Source organism: Hoplias malabaricus, chromosome 17 (assembly GCF_029633855.1).
Source record: "Hoplias malabaricus isolate fHopMal1 chromosome 17, fHopMal1.hap1, whole genome shotgun sequence".
Lineage (NCBI taxonomy): Eukaryota > Metazoa > Chordata > Actinopteri > Characiformes > Erythrinidae > Hoplias > Hoplias malabaricus.
The window spans coordinates 35547640-35564458 of record NC_089816.1 but is presented as its reverse complement, the minus strand read 5'-3'; positions in this window follow the sequence as shown (position 1 = coordinate 35564458).

The following is a 16819-nucleotide window of genomic DNA, read 5'->3' as shown; positions in this document are numbered from 1 at the left end:
CACTTCTTTTTACTAGAATTTCTCACCAGTGTGTGTTCATTTTCAGTTGAATCATAACCATCTAAACATACCTTTATAGGCACAAGTTTAAAGCCCACTGCCATTGTGTGGCTCTCAGAGGGAGAAATATGAAATATTGTTTTTTATAAAAAAGTGCTGAATCACTGAATCACACACACACTTTAATAAACAATTCAGGCTTCAGTGCATTATAACGCTGCCCTGTGACGGCTGCTGCTCTGCCTGGTGTGTGCTCCTGCCTCGCACCCCATGAAACCGGGTAGACTTTGTATCCACCGCGACACAGAACATGAATGAATGATCGCATTACAGTATATCACGTTTTATTCATTCATATTCTGCCAGGTTTTCATCCTGATCAGTGCCACTCTGCGTCCAGAGCCTAACTGGATTCTCTAAACGCAAAGCAGGGACACACACTCGCCCAGTCACTCACTCACACAGCCACTCTGACTCCGCCTACCAACATGTGTGTTTGAACTGTGGGAGGACACCAACACAGTCCCAGGGAGAACACAACACTCCTCACAGACAGTGACCATGTAAGAGGATCTGAAGTACAGGGCTGTGATAGAGAGGCTTTATGATCAATCAATCAATTCAATTATTTTTATAAAGTGCTTTTCACAAGAGAAAGTCGTCACTAAGCAGTTTTAGAGAGAAATCGGGTCCAAGCTTCATCTGAGCGAGCCAGGGGCAACAGTGAGGGAAAACCTCCCTCAGCATGAGGAAGGAACCAAGGCTCATACTGGGAACCAACCTGACATCATGGCTAAAACGTGCCTATGCTATAAAACACAGGCTAAAACGTACAGCTAACTACGTTAAACCTCATATGCGCCCCCTAGCCTCTGAGACAGCTTCGAAAAGCGCATCCTGAATCAAAGCATTCAAGTAGAAGATTATTTTACTTTTTTTTCTAAGTGGAAAAGATGTTTTTAGAAAAGTATTGCAATGAACTGATACACCACGTGTTTATAACGCGGCTAACACATGATAACTGTGAACGTTTGCTTGTCTATGAACTTATAAAGAGATTTCATTATAAAGCTACAGATTTGGACGTAGCTAGGTGTTTTACAGTTTATTAACACATTAATACGTGTTTGGCCTGCGACAAATCAGTCAAGGGTCAGACAACTACTCGACTACTCGCCATACGCTACGACAAAACATACAAGCTACGTCTAAAAACACACGACTTAGGCTCAGAGTAGAGTCATACAAGGTGTTAGCTGGGCTAAAGCTAAAGCTAAAGCTAGCTGTCGAATGAACTCAAGGATATGAAGCTATTAGCTCGTATAAGGTACAAAACTATTACTTGTTTTACCGATGAATTTAGAAACCCACAATTCAGCATCAAAATGTCAGCCTTTTACCTTTGAACCTTCATCAACAAATAATTATCACCATGGCAACAGCAGCGCCATGTCCGTCTGGTGTTTTGTTTGGAATACCGCATGTTGTTAATATATCCCGGGGGCGCACGGCAACGGCTACGTACAAATGAATACGTTACAGTAGGTCTTTTAGTGCACTGTTTACGTTTCTGACGTGATATCGGGTTGGGGGAACCCATTCTCCTCGGGTCGACACCGGACACACAACAGAGAACAGAACAGAAGTAAAAGTGAGCTGATGGCAGATCCTCACTAATCCCCTTGTGGCTGAATGCAGTCAGTTTCTCAGAGCAATCTTCTAATGTGTAATGTAAAGCCTTCCCGGAGCAGAAGAAGCTGTTAGTGCAGAACTCTGTCTTCAAACTTCTGGCCACATTCAAGATGTAAGATTTGAACATCATTGTAGAGGACTGAAAATTGGGTTTGCACACACACACACACACACACACACACACAGTATGTACAGATTAACAGAACAAAAACCCCAAATCCTCCTCTCGCACTGCATTCATTTCTCAGTGTGTAGTAGAAAAGCACACGTAATCTCTCACTTTTCATATAGTCTACTCACACTGCACTGCCCCCCCCCCCACACACACACACACACACACACACACTGTGTACAGTGGAAGAACATCAGTTCAGCTCAGTATGATTCAGTGAGACCTTCAGCTGTGTGGATTCCAGCTCTAGGCCAAAAGCAAGAGTGTGTGTGTGTGTGTGTGTGTAAATAAAGAGCTAAGACCACCACAGCAAATATCAGCAAACCCCTCAGAGCAAATATATCAGCCTCCACAGTCACATATTCACTGCAGTCTGTCCACGCAGACTTTATTAATACAGTGCTCTGACTGTTTCTCTGCACCTGGATCAACCGGGCACGTACAGGACTGTGCAAAAATCAGAGACCACCCTTCATTCATTTAATGTCCAGTCCAAACCACCACTGAAATCTGCAGGGACTCCTTCTGATACTTTGAGTAATCCCCAGCACCGTCAGCAGTTTCTATGTTTGATTTGTGGATATTCGCCTTTTGTGTCTATTTCCTTTTTTCCGTAATGGCTTCTCTTTTTACTCCATGGTGTCGAGATTGGATTTTCTGGACTTTTTTTTTATTTTTGTCCTGGACTTTACCCTGACATGAGCCCGAAAGTGCCCTAGTCTGATTCAGAACATGTGTGAACAGAGCCGCTAATGTTCCGGAGTACCCATGCCTAAGAGTTTCTCCAGATTTCATATGTGAAAGAGCCTCATCTTTTCAGATCTGAAGTTGAGAGTGGAGCTTCATTTTCTCCTCTGTCTCAAAGACAAAAGATTTATGGGTTTTATGTATCATTTATCTGAAGGAAACAGCTGTGACGGTGTACCAGGTCTCCCACGGTTCAGTCCATGTTCCTCTGCACTGTTACTGATTTGGCATTCATTTTTCTTTCTTGTTCCTTGTGCAGGTGGATTATCTTACGTCTAATCTCCTCAGTAACATCGCCCCGAACAAGAACAAATCGTACTGGACTGTGGTTTTGGTTCTGATTTAATGAATATAGGGTGTTCTCAGATTATTACACAGTGCTGTGCATGTAATAATAGACTATGTATATGTCTCAATGTCACTATGTATATGTATTTGTGTGTGTGTGTGGGTGTGTGTGTGTGTGCATGTATGTGCGTGCTAATGTGTGAGTGTATGTGTGTGTGTGTGTGTGTGTGTCTGTCTCTGTGCATGTATGTGCGTGCTAATGTGTGTGTGTGTGTGTGTGTGTCTGTCTGTCTCTGTGCATGTATGTGCGTGCTAATGTGTGTGTGTGTGTGTGTCTGTCTCTGTGCATGTATGTGCGTGCTAATGTGTGTGTGTGTGTGTGTAAGAATTCATAAGAATAACAATAATATGACCCATATATAAGAATGTGATGTGTTTCTTCCTTGCAGGAAGCTGTGTGTGTGTGTGTAGGACTTTAGTGAGTAAGACGCACAGCTTCTCCTAAAAATAGCCCCCCCACGTCACACTCGCAATCCGGCCTGCTGCTGCTGCTGCTGCGTATGATTGTTGTTGACATAATCTGAAGAATTCCCGTTTAGAGCAGAGCAGGACAGAAGTGTGTATTACTTTCACTGTTTTAACCTCTGCCCTAGTCTCCAGTGTCTCCAGTGGTCAAATACAGCACCATTTAATTGGCTTTATTCTTTAACTACCATCCAGTAACAGCATTCCCTCATTAGAACAGTGTGAGGGAGAAGAGTGTGTGTGTGTGTGTGTGTGTGTAGGTGTGTCTGTCTGGCCAAAGGTTAGTCACCAATCAATAATCACCAACCAGTCAACACTCACTGTCTGTATTTTACGGTATTTTACGAATACAGAAGGCGGTCCATCTGATGCTCTGCATACTTTCTTAGGACCCCAAGAAGTGGTGGATCATTCTCAGCGCTGCAGTGACACTGACGTGGTGGTGGTGTGTTAGTGTGTGTTGTGCTGGTGTAGAGTGGATCAGACACAGCAGTGCTGCTGGAGTTTTTAAACCCCTCAGTGTCACTACTGGAGCATCCTGTGTCCACCCAAGAAAGACTACAGATGAGCTACCGTCCCTGACCTGGACCCACGAGGGAGGAGTGTCTCACAGTGGACAGAGAGTGGACAGAGTCAAATTCAAATTTCCATCGATGCACTGAAGCTCATATCGTGTGATGTAGAACACGGAAATCAACTTGACTACTTCAGGAGAAAGTCAACCCTTTCTCCTTCCTTTTCTTCTTCGGCGTTCTCAGAGCGATAAAAGCGAAGAACGTAATGCGTCGGGCTCGACGTGAATGAGCGGAGATTAAAGCTGTGGTGGATATGATTTGTCATTGTACAAGGAGTGACAGAAAGTTTGCACAGGAACATGTCGGTGGAAAACTCCTTGTCTGGGGCCGACTGACTTTTATTATAAAACAAAAGCAGCTCATTCACTCCTCACTGTTTAAACAGACTGCTCCTAAACTGCCTCAAACACCAGCCACACTCTGAACACTGTTTACAGCCGGGTTTCAGTCGGACGCGGTGCACACTGAGGATTCACTCTATTTATAACAGCTCCTTCTTATATAAGGGGCATTTTGTATGTAACATTTAAATACATTCAACATAACTGTGTGTGTGTGTGTGTGTTCATTGTGTGTGTGTGTGTATGTGTGTGTTCAGTGTGTGTGTTCAGTGTGTGTGTGTGTGTTCAGTGTGTATGTGTGTGTTCAGTGTGTGTGTGTTCAGTGTGTGTGTGTGTGTGTGTTCAGTGTGTGTGTTCAGTGTGTTCAGTGTGTGTGTTTGTGTTCAGTGTGTGTGTGTGTGTGTGTGTATGTGTGTGTTCAGTGTGTGTGTGTGTGTTTGTGTTCAGTGTGCGTGTGTGTGTGTGTGTTCAGTGTGTGTGTGTCTGTGTGTGTTCAGTGTGTTTAGTGTTTGTGTTCAGTGTGTGTGTGTGTTTAGTGTGTGTGTGTGTCTGTGTGTTCAGTGTGCGTGTGTGTGTGTGTGTGTTCAGTGTGTGTGTGTGTGTGTGTGTGTGTGTTCAGTGTGTTTAGTGTGTGTGTTTGTGTTCAGTGTGTGTGTGTGTTTGTGTTCAGTGTGCGTGTGTGTGTTCAGTGTGTGTGTGTGTTTGTGTTCAGTGTGTGTGTGTGTGTGTGTGTTCAGTGTGTGTGTGTGTGTGTGTGTGTGTGTGTGTGTTCAGTGTGTGTGTTTAGTGTGTGTGTGTGTCTGTGTGTTCAGTGTGCGTGTGTGTGTGTGTGTGTGTGTTCAGTGTGCGTGTGTGTGTGTGTGTTCAGTGTGTGTGTGTGTGTGTGTGTTCAGTGTGTGTGTGTGTGTGTGTGTTCAGTGTGTGTGTGTGTGTGTGTGTGTGTGTGTGTTCAGTGTGTGTGTGTGTGTGTGTGTGTGTGTGTGTGTTCAGTGTGTGTGTGTGTGTGTGTGTGTGTGTGTGTGTGTGTTCAGTGTTGTAGATGTCAGTAGATGTTTTTCAGGACTCTAAGTGCATCAAGTGCAGAGCTCTTTGATCAGTTCAGTTTTATTATAAACGCAGGCGTTTATCCCGTGTTTTTCTGCTCCAGCTTTTCTCTGTTGCATTCAGAAAATGAATCCCTGTTCGCCTGATTTAATTACGCCTCACATCTCCATTCTGTCTCATACAGCGGGGTCAGAGCGTACAGACGACAGTGGGTGGCATTTAAAGTGCATTCAGTGGCGAAAGGTCTTTAAGATTAGACACGAGACCCAAGGCCTTCACTTACTGCCGTTAAGAACAACACTACAGTCACATTCTGCATTGATTCTAAACTACACTCTGAAAAAAGACTCAGTGATTCACAGCACAATGGGCTCCTGATTCTGGAGCATCTGAGATATAGCGCCCCTTGTGGTGAAATTCCTCACAGTGAATGAGTGAGTGGGTTACAAGCCAGGACCATGGGGTGCTTTGAAAGAACACTATTACAGGTCAGAAGGACTGGCGCCCCCTCCAGGGTGTGTTCCTGCCTTGCGCCCAGTGATTCCAGGTAGGCTCCGGACCCACCGCGACTGTGCTTACAGATGTGAGTGAATGTTACAGGTCAGTGGAGAATCACAATGGTTTTGAAGCTGTCATTTTAAGGTAAAAACACTACCCAGTGTTGCTTTAATTAAAGCTGAGCTATTAACACGAGGCAGATGTGGGCTAAAGCTTAAAGAAGCAGGTTTGAATGGGGTGGGGACACAAGAAGGAAAAGCACTTGCTGTTCCTTCTCTCTGTGTCTGCGTGGGTTTCCTCCGGGTGACTGTCTGTGAGGAGTGTGGCGTGTTCTCTCTGTGTCTGCGTGGGTTTCCTCCGGGTGACTGTCTGTGAGGAGTGTGGTGTGTTCTCCCTGTGTCTGCGTGGGTATCCTCCGGGTGACTGTCTGTGAGGAGTGTGGCGTGTTCTCTCTGTGTCTGCGTGGGTTTCCTCCGGGTGACTGTCTGTGAGGAGTGTGGTGTGTTCTCCCTGTGTCTGCGTGGGTATCCTCCGGGTGACTGTCTGTGAGGAGTGTGGTGTGTTCTCTCTGTGTCTGCGTGGGTATCCTCCGGGTGACTGTCTGTGAGGAGTGTGGCGTGTTCTCTCTGTGTCTGCGTGGGTTTCCTCCATGTGACTGTCTGTGAGGAGTGTGGTGTGTTCTCTCTGTGTCTGCGTGGGTTTCCTCCGGGTGACTGTCTGAGAGGAGTGTGGTGTGTTCTCCCTGTGTCTGTGAGGGTTTCCTCCGGGTGACTGTCTGTGAGGAGTGTGGCGTGTTCTCTCTGTGTCTGCGTGGGTTTCCTCCGGGTGACTGTCTGTGAGGAGTGTGGTGTGTTCTCCCTGTGTCTGTGAGGGTTTCCTCCGGGTGACTGTCTGTGAGGAGTGTGGCGTGTTCTCTCTGTGTCTGCGTGGGTTTCCTCCGGGTGACTGTCTGTGAGGAGTGTGGTGTGTTCTCCCTGTGTCTGTGAGGGTTTCCTCCGGGTGACTGTCTGTGAGTAGTGTGGTGTGTTCTCCCTGTGTCTGCGTGGGTTTCCTCCGGGTGACTGTCTGTGAGGAGTGTAGCGTGTTCTCTCTGTGTCTGCGTGGGTTTCCTCCGGGTGACTGTCTGTGAGTAGTGTGGCATATTTCACTAAGCAATACAATAATATATAATAATGCTAAATATATTTACTACACATCTAAAGTAATTTAACTGAAATATAGTTACATAGAGAATTCTGTGCTGCTTCTGAACCTACGTCCTGAGAGTGCTCCATTATTATATTTAAATCCAGCTCCTGCACAGTGGAGCAGTGAAGCTCATCGTGTTTCTGACAGAAGTCGTTTGTTGGTTGGTTGGTGTTTGGGTGCTGCACTGTTTTCAGCTGCAGGTACAAAAGCGATGAGGAAAACGAGCCTGTGATGAAGCAGTGGCCCTGGATTTTCACTGAGACTCCCACAGTGATCATTTCACCACAGAGACAGGAGTGTTTTTTTCCCCCTGAGCTTCTAGTCGTGACTTGTGACTTGGATGATATCTTCACCGGGGACACTTCAGTAAAAGACCTTGACAAATCCGGATAAATCCAGTGTAGTACGAGTTTAATGCTCAGAGTGGGTGAAGGCAAGGGTTGTGTTCCAAATCCACTCTGAAACAGAGTGTTGAACAAGCCTTAACGCAACAGAACACCAGTGTTAGGACAGGGAGGGTCTCCACACTAATCCACCTTACTCACTACTAGCCCTACACACACAGGTCAGGAAACCTTACGCGCAGTGTCCTGTTTCACACACTTTAGCACCTGAGCCACGTACGGAAATGACCACACTATTGGAAAACAATACAACTTCCTCAGATTTCCAGGTCTGGTTTGGGACAGCAGGTGATTCGTCACTGTTAGCCAATAAGATTTAACCTGTGAGCGTAATGAGGAAATAAAAGATGGCAGTGCCACTCTGTTTTAATAATATTAGACGTTAGCGCTGTCTTCATCCCGATAATTAATGCTGCTAATGGCTGGAAACTGATATGAAAAGCAGCGGTACATTTTTAATAAGAATATGCAAAACACAATCCATTACAATGTGAGAGTGCAGCCTTCATTAGCTTCAGAAACAGCTCTACATTTAAATGTTGCCCTCATAGCTGAGAGAAATGGACCTCATTTTTATAAAATTCTGAAGATGTTTCCTCGCCATGAACTCGAAACTGGTCTAATGTGTTTACGAACACACACTGTCTGTAAATGGGTAAAAAACCAAAGTGTCTCGGTCCAGTGCTAGTCTCTCTCTGTCTCGGCTCACGGCAGAGGCATCTGGAGTGTTTTTAGACGACAGAGAGACTCCAAACGTTGAAAAGCACGACCCGAGATGAGGATGTTGCTCTAGTCCTGCTCCATAGGGGGGTAACACTGACTTACTTTTGCTGTTACTTATCATTTAAGGTGGAAATGTCTCCAAACTTGGGACACGGCTAACTGCGTTAGCGACAGTGCTACAAAACTAAACAGCTCGAGTTACACATGAGTTTCTGTGGGAATTCAAACAGTGAATAAACACTTACAGACAATTTACACCTCAACAGTCGTTTTCTTTCCCCTCAAACACACCGTTCCACCTTAAAAGACGGTAAGCTTCAGAATGGCCCACAATCGTAGACATTCCCTTTAAGAGGCATGGCTAGCTGTATTCCAGTATTCCACTGGTTAAATCACTTCCAGCACCAGACTATCTTCTCCACCCTGCTGTTGGTGCACTCATGATGTAGCGGTTTAGTCGGCACTGAACCTGCATTAACGGTGGCACTGGGGCTAGATTTGGCCCTACATGTTATTTTTAACAATATTAATGCAGTTATCATGTCAGATTATTAGTCTTAGAGAGGTATTATACGCATCATATTTCTTTTAAATAATGAGAGTGATAATCAATAGCCTGAATTAATATAAATGCCTGATCAATAGTAAAATGACTGCTTTAGAAGTGGACAAATGGGTTCAACTACAAAACATATCTTCAACCTCCCTGCGAACGAACAGAGAGTGTTTATTACAGGGCAGGAACTCTCCAAGGCCAAAGCGACACAGGGCACAGATACAGACTCTTCTGGAGCCCAGATGTCTCTCTCCGCTGATTGGCTGTATTCCAGTCAGAACATGGGGACGTTTTCTCCGGACTATAATGTGTTTTAAAGCTGATTGTCTTAGAGTAACTATATTTTACATCCAGTTTCTAAATCACATTTTCAGATGACATTAAAAAAAGCGTTTTTTCTTATTAAACATAAAAATACATTTTAAAGCGTTTGTGTGATGTATAACAGTGATTTACTGTCATTTAAAATTGACCACTCATTCTGAGACAGATGTTATTTTATGGTAAGTCTTCCATAGTTTAAAAAAGACACGTTTCATTTTATTCAACTGAAAATAACCTAAAAAAGAAGCCGTGTAAGAAAGAGTTTATCGGGCGCTGCATTCGTTATGAGCTCCATCAGGAAAAAGAGCTGCAGAGGACTGTGATGGGTTTGTGCTGTTCTTGGGGAGAGTATTGTGTCCAAACTACGGTGAGTTTTAGTTTAGACGATTTACAGATGCTGATGTTAGCGATCGTTAACGTAGTGTTTTAATTCTTCACTTTTGTGTTAAATAAAGCGACAAAAACAAGACAAAACCTATGCAACAATGACCATAGAGAGGGACCTTCAAGTTACAGTTATATGTTCCACAAACACTCCATAGTAGACACAAGTCTACAAGCCCCTGTCCACTACATCACCCTCAGGGCTGCTCTGATCACCCCACCCCCATTCACAGATGAGCGGAGACTCGCAGCGCTGGGGGCTGAAGCCGAAGGGCGAACCAGAGAGAATATCTCTGTAGCTGTTGGGTGGTTTGTTACGGAGTGAGACCTGATGTAGGAGGATGGTGTGTGAAGGCGAGGTGTTGTGCAGCTCTGTGTGTGTTGCTGTGTTTTATGGGAGTGGCTTTGGAAGGAGGGCTGAATGTAGGCGGTGGAACTTTAATTTTTACTTACACCTACTCGCTTTTTGACTAGTGGGCTTTTTTTTTTTCTTCTGTCCTTGGATTCCAGGCTCCAGTTTTGAGTTTTGTTGGTTCTTCTTCATGTTCTAAAGATTTTTTTTCCCGCCACAGTGGCCCATCTGGGCCCTGGAGCTCTGATAAGCTGCTTTTGAAAATGCCATCTGTAAAATACACTCTAAAGATAAAGCAGAATTGAATTAAATTGAATCTAATCACCTACAGAAAGAGCCCCAAAGCCATAAGAAATATTATTACACTAAAGAAACCGCCTTAACATTGTGAGGAGCCCAGAAATAGAGCTTTTGGCACAAGGAACCATTACTTTTCTACAAAAAAACAACACTGCAGACACAGCCCTTCACAGCCACTGCAGAAAACTGAGCCTGGAGCACCATCCCCAAGATTTTAGCCAAAGATTTTCTCTCCAAATATTAGTTGTCACCAATTCCATCTGCCCGTGAGTCTCCCACAGTCACACACACAATGCCCCCAGCCTGAAGAGCATGGGCAGACTGTAGGATGGCTGAGGCAACACCAGCGTTCACAACAGTGGTCTCCTGATTAAAGGACCAATGCTTAGACCACTGTGTCACCCGGAGCCCCTTTACTAGCTTTAAAAAACTGCCAGAAAGCCCTATAGGAATGAACAGTCCTTTAATATCCTTTCAACCCAGCCTTAAATATGAGAAACACTTTTACTGCCTACTCTTTGTTTCTACAACTCTTCAGAAACCGTCCCTGCAAGTACCCCTTTAATAGCCTTCAGAAAGTGAGTAACCTTCCTAATACAGCTTTAACAGCCAATCAAGGTTAGCTTTAACCACCCTAAAGGCCTCAGCAGCACTTGCTAGGTTAACAACAGCCCTAAAAACCATAAATAAAGTAAAGAAACAGTGCTAGAGGTGGGAGTAGCTCGTATTAGACTTCCAAAATGGCCATGCAATGAATAAATAGTCTAAAAGGACGGTGATTGTTTACTTATAGAAAGTGAGAATATTGGGTTAGCCCTCATCAGCTAGGCTAACAGCTCTAACAGAAAATAACCCTCTTTTCTCTGGTAAAGAGGCAGTCCCAAAGGCCTGGGCAGCCTCCACAACTGTCTAAAGAAGTAAGTATTCCCTTATGAACACCGGAGGCATTTACTAAAGCAGCAGCAGGAGCCGTATTTAGCCTACAGCCCTAAAGGCAAGAGAAGACAACTGTACAAAAAGGTTAGTGTTCCCTTACAGAAACCTTAGAGGTGTGTACAGCCTTAATTACTCTCCAACACAAACAGCCTTAAAGTTGTAAGCAGCCCAATATCGCCTCAAGAACCAGCTCTAAACTATAAATATCCCTTATCAGAGTGAACAGCTCTAAAGACATAATCATCCTCACTAACAGTAAACAAACATGAGTTTTCCATTACAGAAAACCTACAGGTTGAGTTGCCCTGTTTGGCTTTGCTCTGAAATGCACAAATAACTCTTCCCAGAGCAGTAAGCATAGTCTAAAAGGCATGACTAGCTTTTACAACTGTACACATGTTAAATACACCCTTACAAAAACACTAGACATAAAAGTAGCCTGATGGTATACTACAGAAACAGCCCTAAATGTGCGAGCAGCATCTAAAGCTGTACAAAACTACCAGTATTCCTTTACAAGAACCGTTGGCTTTTATCATCAGCCCATAAGCCTTGGGTAGCCATACTGCACAAAAAAGGCATTTTTGTAAGTGCACAAAAGGGTATTCCTTTAAAGAAGCCCTAAAGGTGTGAGCAACCTTTAGGTTCAGCAGTATACACAAACACACACACATTTAGCAGTGTACAGAAACAGCCCTGGAGGCATTAAAACGTTCTACTACTGTACAAAAGGTGAGATCTCTAATGTAGAACGCCCAGAGGAGCAGGTAGCCCTTTACTGTCATACAGAAACAGCCCTAAAATGCAAAAATATGCCTTAGCAGTGTACAAAGTCTGCCCTAAAGGCTTTAGAACCCTCTAGTGCTGTACAAAAACGTAAGTCCCACATTACAGAAAGCCTACAGGAGTGGGTGGCCCTTTACTGTCATACATAAACTACTCTGCAATGCACAAATAACCACTAGAAGTCTAAAGAGAAAGCCCTAAAGGCATTAAAACATATAATATATGCTTAATATAATAGAGCAACAGCTAGGAAAAGCACAAATAACCCTTAGCCAGTGTAAATAGACAGCCCTAAAGGTATTACAACCCTCTAGTACTGTACTAGAAGGTGTGCTCTCCCTTACAGAAGCCTAGAGGAGTGAATAGCCCTTTATAGTCATACAGAAACAGCCCTGCAGGGCAGCATGAGCCTCATTCATGTACTGGACAAGCAGCCTGTTTACACGACTAGTGCAGGAGGGTCACTCCTCGTTCTCACCTCAATCAGAAAACAGTGCCGTTGCCCCTTGGCGTCTCTGGGCTATTGTCCAGCCCCCACCAGCAAAAGCAAATGAACAAGCAGTGCACACCTGCTCTGAGAAGCACACAGGCAATGCAAATGGCATTCAAATGATTTTCCCTTCGCATGATGAAACAAAACACGCAACTCCGTCTGGGTGGAGGCGATACGGAACATAGGGAATGCGTTACAGGTCTCGTTTACGCGCGCAGACACGGTGCCCAGCCGGAGAGGATCAGTGGGAGAACGACAACGTGGTCCACGGCCCCAGAGAAAAGCAAGACAACCCTTTTCTGTCCTCCCCTCCCAACTTTCTCCCCTCGTAGCTTCATTTGTAGGTTAAAATCGTACTTACAGTCCCTAGGAGCGGCTAAAAGATCGGCCGCATGTCCGGCACCATTCCCAGTGACGCGAGGGAGCCTCTTTCCAGCCTCACGCCCTTCCAGCGTTAGCCGCGTTGGTCTCTCTATCTCCCACAAACGACGACGTGGGGCTTCTCTCCAGCACCACCACACTTCGAACAGCTCCACTGACGTCACCCTCCACAACCCCGCGGCCACGCCCTTTAGATAAGGAGGCTGGCCAATCAGAACCCGAGCCCACAAACCCAGCGCTCGTGTTCTGAAAAGACCCCACCCAGTAGCGATGGGCATCTCAGTGAGTCGAATCAATTGGCTCGACTCTGTAAACTGAGTCGACTCTTTCAGCTTCCAAAACGGCCAGTCCTACTCCAACATGTTTATTATTTAAATGATTTATTACATATTAAACGTCCACGTGCATTCAAACATCACAACATACGAAAACTATCAAGACGTTACAGGAAATGAATACATAGTATTAACCAATGCTTGTATTGTATTAACACAGTGAGGTGTGTTCCACCTGTATCAGCGTGGGTGTCCTCCCTCTGTCCAAACACACACACTGGTAGGTGGGTTGGCCACAGGTGTGAGTGTGTGAGTGACTGGGTAAGTGTGTGATGCCCTGCGATAGTCTTGTGCCTTTTTGCCTATATTTAAAATACACACAAAACTAGCAAAAGAGAAGAAGAAGAAAAAGAAATATACAGCTCTCATATTTAGGTTCAGCCTAAAAATGTTTAATCAGCTCAACGAGTTGACTCCCTACGTTCATATAAAAGAATCGATTCGTTCATGAACGACACCTCACGCCCAGCCCAGTAAACAATTAGCCGTTGATTCAACGTTGAAATAACGTAATGACTGCCGTCTGATCAACGTTCTCTTAAGGTTGAAAATGAAAGTTGAAAAGACGTCCAAACACAGACATTGAAAAGACGACTATTAGACGTATTTTGGACGTCCATTGACGTTATTAATTGGTCCCGAAATAAATTACTTGTATAAAACGCGTTTTGGACGTCCACTGACGTTATCGATTGGTCACCACTTAACTAACTTATTAAGATGGATTTTGGACGTCCATTGACGTCCTACTTTTAGACCTGTTTTGAACGTCCAGGGACGCTCATTGTTTACTGGGAGGGCATTAAAACCTTATATAAAAACAGATGAAGAGAGGGACCAATAAATAACAAACAAACAAATAATTGTGCTTCATAAACATTCAGAATTCATAATGAATCTGTAGAAGACTCTGTGCGGATCAGACACAGCAGCGCCGCTGGAGTTTATAGACCACACGGTCACTGCTGGACTGACAATAACCGACAGTTATCGCCTCAACCTTGTAATCTGCTTTGTGGTGGTCCTCTGGGGGTCTTTAACTTTACACATTAATATAATCAATGTTGAATATATGAACATATATATGAGAGAGATAGAGAGAGAGAGAGAGAGAGAGAGACGGGGGGGGGGGGGAGGGATTTTAGTGGTTTAAGCAATAATCAAACGAGAGGGACTTGTATATACATACAGCGACAAAGAAAGTTAATAATAAAAACTCCAATTCCCATAAGGCACTGCCACCGAGTTCCGCTGTTTCCATAGTAACCACCCCTCAGCGCAGTCGTGTCCATGTAGTTATGACTGCTCTGAGTGAAAGCCGGCCGAGTTTATTTGAGGGGGGAGTTAATACTCGACAAACCTGAGGCAACTGGCCAAAGATAAAATGGAAATCCCAGGGTGAGGGAAGAGGGCTGAACGCCGTCCGTGTGTAGTTGAGTTGGTTGAGCAGACGCCACTCAAATTTAAACATTTATTTGCAGATACACACTAACGTCAGGGTTGTAAACCTCCGGTAAAATAGAACTAGACGAATATAAAAAATGGTTAGGGTTTAAGAAAAAAAAAAACCTAAGAAAAATGTAAAAATAATAATTTAAAAAATTAAAATTGAAAAAAAAAAACCTCACTGAAACAAAAACAAATAAATAAATAAATAAATAAATATAATAGTTATAACTAGCAAACACATGATGTGTACTCTTGTTCCTCACTGATCAGATTTGGTGGGCTGTGGTGAAGCTGAAGCTCTCTCTCTCACACGGCCTGATTTTGTTTGCAGCTCTGACACATTTTGTGGGCAGTGTTTTTCAGGAGCATGTGTTTTTAGTCAATTTTCTGTTCTGTCAGTGGGTTGTGTTCCCTGAAATATAATGCAGGAGCTCTTATAAATTTCCTAGGGCCATTGTCAGCTGTCTCAGCACAGCCTGCTCACTCGGTGTAGCCATTTGAATTTTATTATACAATGTAACCCTTTTCGGCGACACGGTGACACAGACACCGGTGGGTGACTGTCTGTGAGGAGTGTGGTGTGTTCTCCCTGTGTTTGCGTGGGTTTCCTCCGGGTGACTGTCTGTGAGGAGAGTGGTGTGTTCTCCCTGTGTCTACGTGGGTTTCCTCCGGGTGACTGTCTGTGAGGAGTGTGGTGTGTTCTCCCTGTGTCTGCGTGGGTTTCCTCCGGGTGACTGTCTGTGAGGAGAGTGGTGTGTTCTCCCTGTGTCTGTGTGGGTTTCCTCCGGGTGACTGTCTGTGAGGAATGTGGTGTGTTCTCCCTGTGTCTGTGTGGGTTTCCTCCGGGTGACTGTCGGTGAGGAGTGTGGTGTGTTCTCCCTGTGTCTGTGTGGGTTTCCTCCGGGTGACTGTCTGTGAGGAGTGTGGTGTGTTCTCCCTGTGTCTGCGTGGGTTTCCTCCGGATGACTGTCTGTGAGGAGTGTGGTGTGTTCTCCCTGTGTCTGTGTGGGTTTCCTCCAGGTGATTGTGAGGAGTGTGGTGTGTTCTCCCTGTGTCTGCGTGGGTTTCCTCCGGGTGACTGTCTGTGAGGAGTGTGGTATGTTCTCTCTGTGTCTGCATGGGTTTCCTCCGGGTGACTGTCTGTGAGGAATGTGGTGTGTTCTCTCTGTGTCTGCGTGGGTTTCCTCCGGGTGACTGTCTGTGAGGAGTGTGGTGTGTTCTCTAAAAAGATACACAGAACATGTCTGAAAATGAACTGATAGAATGTTTATTTCTGCAAAGAAGCTCTGTAAAAGAAACTGCACCAGGACACTCAGAGTAGTGTAATCTATGCTCTCAGCCGTATAAAGACTGGGCTCAAACTTAACAAATTGAAATCCATTTTTTAAGCAACCAAAATTGTTACGTACAAAAGAACATTGGGGTCATGGCTCCAATTACCCTCTCTCTGTCCGACTGACTGTCTACCCTCCCATCCATATCCATCTAGTGTAGTGTGCTCTGGCTAAAAGTGGATGGTCAAATGAACAAAAGTGAGTTGAGCATTACTGTTAACCCCTAAAGAGTTAACGTCATCATCAGCTGCAGACCTGTGATGCCCCTGAGCTTCTGGATGAGTTTTTATTCTGGTTCTGACTCAGCGACAGCTCGCCTTTAATGCAAAACTCACTGTTCCACACAAGCCTCTTCCTCTTCAAAGGTAATGAGTACATCTCCCTGTCTAAGAAATCAGAGAGTGGCCCAAGCCCTGCTCGCGGATCCTCCTGGGACTGGCCTTTTGTCTCCTCTGTACGACACATTGCTCAGGGGGAGCTCAGATGGGAATGCTGTATTCCTAATCACAAGTAGCGTACTACACTGCACAGACATCTCTGAGCCCGTGTTTGTGTGTTCATCTTGCACTCATTTCCATGTGTGGGAGGTGGGCCTAGTGCTATTTTAGTTTTCAACTGCGCCTTGGTCCCACTCTTTAGTTAAGCGTTCTGTGTAATTTAGAAACCCAAGGCTTTACTTACACAGACTCTGATCTGGGTTTTTTGAAATAATACAGAATAAAGGAACCGTGTAAACTACACTAAACAAACCCAGGGGTACAGCTGCTGCTCTCATTGGTGAATCCAGCGCACACACACACACACACAATGGTCTAATCTCCATAGAACAGCAGTGACCAATGAAATGTGATCTGGACCTAGAGCAGCCACCGAAGCCAAAAGCTGGGTTCTCTGGAGTGATCGAGCTCCATCTATAGTCTCTGGGATGAGTTGGTGTGGTGTTTGTGACCCAGGGTTAACACCAGCACCTGACCTCACTAATGCTTTCATGG